Source organism: Galleria mellonella, unplaced genomic scaffold, assembly GCF_026898425.1.
Source record: "Galleria mellonella isolate WM207_F2 unplaced genomic scaffold, CSIRO_AGI_GalMel_v1 utg300, whole genome shotgun sequence".
NCBI lineage: Eukaryota > Metazoa > Arthropoda > Insecta > Lepidoptera > Pyralidae > Galleria > Galleria mellonella.
This window is the reverse complement of record NW_026442068.1, coordinates 3,738,081-3,744,622: the sequence shown is the minus strand read 5'-3', so window position 1 is coordinate 3,744,622 and position 6,542 is coordinate 3,738,081. Positions and strand designations below refer to the sequence as shown.

General features: G+C 31.3%; 1 protein-coding gene across 5 annotated transcripts in view; it reads left to right on the top strand.

Annotated features, from left to right (window-relative positions):
* Positions 1 to 4,951: 4,951 nt before the first annotated feature.
* The window catches only part of LOC113523307 (proton channel OtopLc), a 55,135-nt gene continuing 53,544 nt past the window's right edge, over positions 4,952 to 6,542 (top strand). For 4 of the 5 annotated variants that reach the window (XM_031907424.2, XM_031907427.2, XM_031907426.2 and 1 more), the window contains exon 1: positions 4,953 to 5,269. The gene's annotated coding sequence lies outside the window, so the exon portion shown is untranslated. Of the gene's footprint in view, positions 5,270 to 6,542 lie in introns of all 5 variants that reach the window. The other variant, XM_031907425.2, reaches the window with a different exon arrangement.

Here is a 6,542-nt window from a genome sequence, read left to right as displayed (position 1 = left end):
ACGACTTTTTTATGCAAAAGAAAAAATATTGTATTCATGGTCTCGACTTTACAATAATACTTGAAAACAAGTTTTTAAAGTTGCTATAAAGTTAGCTGGATACTTCTATGACATCGGTTCTCGAATTCTGAGGTGTCATTTTACTAAACTTATTTTTAATATTAAAATCAATATGATATCAGAGCGAAATTTTTTACTTTAAGGACCAATATGATCTAAATTTCTAATAGGTTTAAGTAAAAATTCTTGTTATTTATATTTTGTACCGCCATGTTATAAGCAGGCGTTAGTGGCTATGATAGTCTATTTACGATTAATGTAATTACTATTGATCCTAAAAAGAAAATTGTGAATTAAGCTAAGATTCCTAAATAAATGTTTTTATTATTTTTAGTTAGTTTATGATAGGTATTTTAGTGGCATGTGCTCCCGGCATAGAATGGGCCACCCCTTTATTTCTCGTAGGCGTCGTAAGAGGCGACTAAGGGAGGGCAAGGGACGGGCAGCAGTGTCCCTCTCCAAAGCTGAACTGCGGTTGTTAATCCGCCTGCTAAGCGTAGAAATTATTAGCAAAACCCCCCAAAAGAAAGGTAAAGTGAACAGCTAAAGGCTGATATGATGATGATGATGATGATAAGTCAGTTTTGTGGTAATTTTGCGAAACTTTCAAATTAAGATATTACGTTAAGAGATAGGTTTAGGAAACTCGTGCCTCAGAATTGGTACTATCACATTATGTGTAATTATATAAATAAGGTGAAGAGAAAACGTATACTAATTTGTCGTTTCATCCAGATAAGGAACCTTGACCATATTAGACAAGGGTAACTCTCACCGTTGCGCTTGGTTGTCTTATCGTTGTCCTATACGTATGCTAATAGTGAATGTAATAACAGTACAGATACCCGTGCTTGTATTAATAGCGAAGTTATAAAAATTACCCTGTAACAAGATTTTAATGATGGAAAATTAATAAAATGAAAATTACGAGAGATCTTACAGTAATTTTTAGAAATGTTGTCTCACTATTTATCTGTACATTGGTTAGAGAATTATGCAAAACTACTGTATTAATTTTGATGCAATTTTCATAGTTGTATTTCTAAATATTGAACGTAATATTTAATGTATATTTTATTTTGATATGCCATCTCGAAGTAGTCTATTTCATTCATTTTGCGACTACTACATAAAATCCACGCGTACGAAGTTAGGAGCAAAAGTTAGTAGGTAATAAATTCTACGAGAGGGAATGGAGACGTTCTACAAAAATCGTTTGCTTGGGCATCTCTGTCCCATTCGTATTTCTACCGTGAAGCAGATGTGTTTGCATGGCTATGCTTCCGTTTGAATGGTGGGATATGGCAGAGAATTTACAGGGTTCAAACGAAAACACCTGAGTCCTCAGAAATGGCAACGCACGGGGGTATCATAGGCGAAACAGTATACTCTATTATATCCATGGTACTGCTCATGTCTATAGGCGACCGTTATCACTTTCCATGGTATGCCGTCAGCTTGTTTGCCATTCTAAGTTGCATAAAAAATAAAACTAAATAAAAAACAATTAATTCTGATATTAAGAACTCGATATAAATTGTTAAGTTATTTTACAAATTGAGTCTCAAACATTGCATTAAATTAAAGCTTACTATCTATGGATGGATGATAAATTTATGGTAATAGAGAATTACAAATATGCGCGACATTTTAAAAGTTCACTTTAATATAGCTGTGATGTCTTTGAAAGTCTACCCCCGCTTAATACTTGTATTGATCCGTAGTATGTGGGTATAGTTTGCGAAGGAAGTGCATGGTTCGCATAGGGAGCGTGTGTGTGTGTGTTCCGTCGAAAGTCCAAGGAGTTACGAAACTTTATTCTGCTATTATTTGGAGGTAGTAATTGTTGGGTTTGTGTTTATTTAGAATAATCATTATTGGAAATATATTATTATTTATGCGATTTAATAAAATGATAGCAATAGGTACTTAAGTTTTTACTCAACTGTTACATACGATGTTTATTAATGAGCCGTCCATACAAGACTTACTTTGGTATTTGCGTTATAAAATTTATGACAAGGTCTTCACTAATAACATAATCGAGTTACTATAAAGTTTTCAGATTATTTAGTACTTCTTTGTACATAAATTATGCGCGAAAAGGTTTATTAATTAAATAATCCTAATAATGCTGTATATATAATAAATGCTGTATATAAAATTATATTTATATATGTATCTAAACATTTATAACGCCTTCTTTGTATTATTTTATTTTCTAGTTCTGTGTTAGGGCTACATCTCCATAGCACCCCATTGTATTTTGATCTGAGGACACCCCTATTGAAGGCACGTGCTCTTAGTGCAGCTAATGGCATGTTTACCCATTGAGCATTGGTAGTACAATAATTTAATGCATTTTTATTTTGATTTGTTAAAGGGTATTATTTTAATTTATAATTCTAGTTTTCATAAAACTGAAGTAAGTTACGTTGTTAAATTAAAATATATATGTTTATATATACGCATTAGATTAGATATTTATATATATTTATAAAAAACTTAAAACCTTTATAACTTATCCGTGTTAATTTTATTCTGTGCAGTAATTAAATATGATTATCTCAATGTATTGCAAAAAGTCGTCCATTACGGAGTTGCTATGCTATCGACAAACATACAGATACATATAATACATGGAGTTTGCATTTACTTTGAGAATCACTGGTCATAGTATTAACAGGATATAGTTACCCCTCGACTACGGAATAGCATAACTTTTCTTCAATGTAGATAGGTATTTAATATTCTTGATTTCAAATTTAGCTATTTATACTGTCTACTATCAGAAGAAGTTATCAAGTCTTTGTGTTTAGTTTATATTTATGAGACGGAGTATGAAAACGAATGAAGAAAGATATTTAATTAAGAACATACTTTGGCATTTGGTTTCCTTTGCCCAGCCTATATGAAACTTGGTGTGAAGTTATGAATTATCTATTACCTATTAGAAAATATTCTTTTGCATTAAATATATGTATATAATTGTAGATATTTTGGCATATAAAATATCAACATTATCCAAGACGCGACTAAACTATTTTGGATAAAAACAAAACATCGAAATCGATTCAGGATTGCTCGTAGTAGATTCAGAATTAGCGAAGGCAATGTATAACATGGACATAAAAGAAGAATACATTAGAATTGAGAATCCGTTTTTGAAGTAGGTAACAAATATTATGTATGCTTGTAATTAAAGTTGTTGATAGTAATAATGACATTGATGGGAATTGTTGACTATAAAAATAAATTGACACCCAACACCTCAAATTGTTTGGTCATCAAAATATGCTATCAGTAATTAATACTAAGGAGGCATAACCTAGAATTTATACCTGAGTCTATTTGGCAAACTAATAATAGAAATTGTTAGCATACTTTGAAGGGAATGTCCTGCTAGTTTAATTAAACATTTTCAATAAAGAAGACCACTGATTGAAAGAAAACAAAAAAAAAAAAATGAGTTTTCCATATTAACAGGTTGCGTTTAACAGTTTAGTTATAGTATGAGAGATGTTTATCCTAACATGTTCTAGCAATTTCAATAGTACGGTATATATTTATGGAATATTACATTTGAAGTTATTGCTGCAACTAGTGGGAGGTCACCAGTACAGCTACATTCCATTTACCCATGACTGAAATATTTCATCTTCATTAGCTATCCAATTTACTGATAATTCATTGCATGTAAGGTACAGTATTTCTGAACCGATACGACATCATAATCTTCAAGAAAAGAGCATATTCCTTTTTAAAAGGCCGGCAGCATACCTGCAATGCCGCTGGTGTTGTGAGTGATCATGGGCGGCGGTAGTCATTTACAATCAGGTGAGCTGCAGGCTCGTTTGCCCCCTGTGTTGTAAAAAAAAAACAGAGAGTTAATACTCTTTTTTATAGCATCGATGTCGTGTGATGAGACGTGTTCTATGTACAATAAATAGTCAATTATGACATTAATGAAGTATCATCGATATCATTCATCATCATCCAAACTTTTGTAGGAAGTTTTCTACAATGATTTCACTGAGGATGAAAAATGTTGAAATCATTACATCTATCTCACTTAAAAGACGTGACTAATATATAATTGATACTACTGTCATAAAGATGAAATTTTACATAGAGTGCTAGTCAGTCTTAATATAAACAAAAACAGTTGCTGTTAACCTACATACATGCGTATTATTATTTTCATGTAAATTGAATAGACAAATTAATTGAATTGTAAAACATAATTAAGAATACATTATCCTCTAATATCGACAAACCAATGACAGAACTTTCACTGGCTGACATCTAGGTCACATTCTAATCAGTAGAGTATTTTAGCTCGAAATATATTGAAAGTGGCACTAATATATTCGTACGTTAATTGCGGACGTGTAACGGCACTCTTATTGTATCAACCATATACAATACAAAATGTTGATAATGAACAAATGTGCGGATATATCTATTTTATATGTTTAAACTTGTACAATATATCTTTTATATTTTGCAATATACCATAATCAATCTTCTTCATAGGAATTTGTTTACTCCTACACTAGAATCTATACTTTCAAAGAAAACCCATCAACCCACACCGATCGTCTACCTACGTGTTTGTAAGAATATTATAGTATCGATCGATTTAAGACGAACTTGTTTATTATAAGATGTTGTTTACAAATTATATCAGTGGAGATAATATTCGCAGTCTAGACTACACATTACTTAATAAATAAGTAATAACAAAATAATTTGAGGTGATACGGTCTCTTTTCCACTGAAACGAGATTGAAAAGACATCCTATGGCTTTGGTTATAGGATAGGAGAGTTAGCGTGTCTGGCAACCATGGTATAATAGACCCCTGTACTTATGGCTGTATGCTGAACGACCGACGCTCGATCCGCGAGTTGGCGTCGAGCTTCGGACTTGATCGCGCGTTTGCGCCAATTTGATTTTCGAACATAACATTGCATTTTTCTTTTATATAAACACAAGAGAAATATACGAACTTTCTAATATAAAATTTATAGCTCTTTTTTTTTAATAATTATATGCCAGTTTCTGCTTTTAAAAGTGATAAACGTTTACAAAGAGAGCTTAAAACATTTTTTTTGTGTGAGAAAGTAGTGAGTGCGCGCCTTTACAATAGGACGTCGCCGGACACAATGGGGCTACTCTCGTAATTTTTGTAACGAGAAAATGAAAGCGTAAGCATTGTTTGTCTTTAAGTAATTTAAATAATTTCGGTAATATTTATTAATGTAGTATTTTAACAAAAACGATAATCCAACAACAATATGTACAAAATAAAACCTGCAAAACTATGAAACAAATTGTATGAAATATTGGATAAAATAAATTTGGTAGAATGTATACCTAAAGAAATATCTATCTAAACAAAATGAATATAGCGGTGTAGGCATAGTTTTCGACTTGATTCAAAGTTTGCTTTGTGCTTTATTTGACCTAGTTCTGTATGTTAAGGGAACTGTACTCTATGGGGCTGATACTTTATGAAGTTGATATTAGCATTTACAACTTAATATTAGCTGGGTAGAGTAATATTATTGATGTAATATTGCACTAGTCTAAACGAAACATTACGTAGGTACTTACACTACAAAGTTTTCTAGACTTTTTCTCCTGCATGCAGATATTAATTCCAATTTAATTGTACAATTGAATCTCATGATTTCTTTTTTATATTTTTGTCCGTCTATTTATGAAGTATAAGCGAATGAAGTATGCTTAGGAATGTTTAATATGTACGATGCAATTTATTGTGCGAGTACACTCATAGCGTCCCTAATGCGTTATTACTTCTGATGAGTAAGTTGTTATGTTTTCTATGGGACGTTAACTAATCTTTTTTTTTACAAATATCTTTGAAATGCGCTGGGCGTAGATAACTCAGAATTTGAGACCATTTGTGACCATTTGTGGCAAATTGTTGCCATTTTTTCAAATTTTGCTCTTAAATTTTGTTTGTGGCAGATCATGCCAATAATTTACAAAACTGCCAGATTTAAAGGATTCCAAGAAAATTCACATTACCTAATTTGAATATTCAATAAAGACACCTTTTTTAAAAGTAAAAATAGAAGTAATCTACCACAAATAGTTACATTGTTTGAGACCTCTGTCTCAAGTTACAATTTTAATCAGACAGTACAGTTATAGGGGTAGATATGTCAACTTCATACGTTTATCATTAAATACTTATCAGATTTGATAAACTATAAAGGTCATGACGATTATCTGCTGTTTATATTTCGTTATATAAACAGTACTTTACTATCTAGTAAAAAAAGTTAATGTATTTTTGATGACGTTGAAAGGTGAAACATAGAAAATAATAGACAATATATAATAATATGTTTTTTTGTTCGTGGAATGGTAGAGCGATTTAATGCATTTACGTAAATTTATACATATATTTATACTTACTGGTTTATGATTAGGTACAGTAGCTTTTTAAAA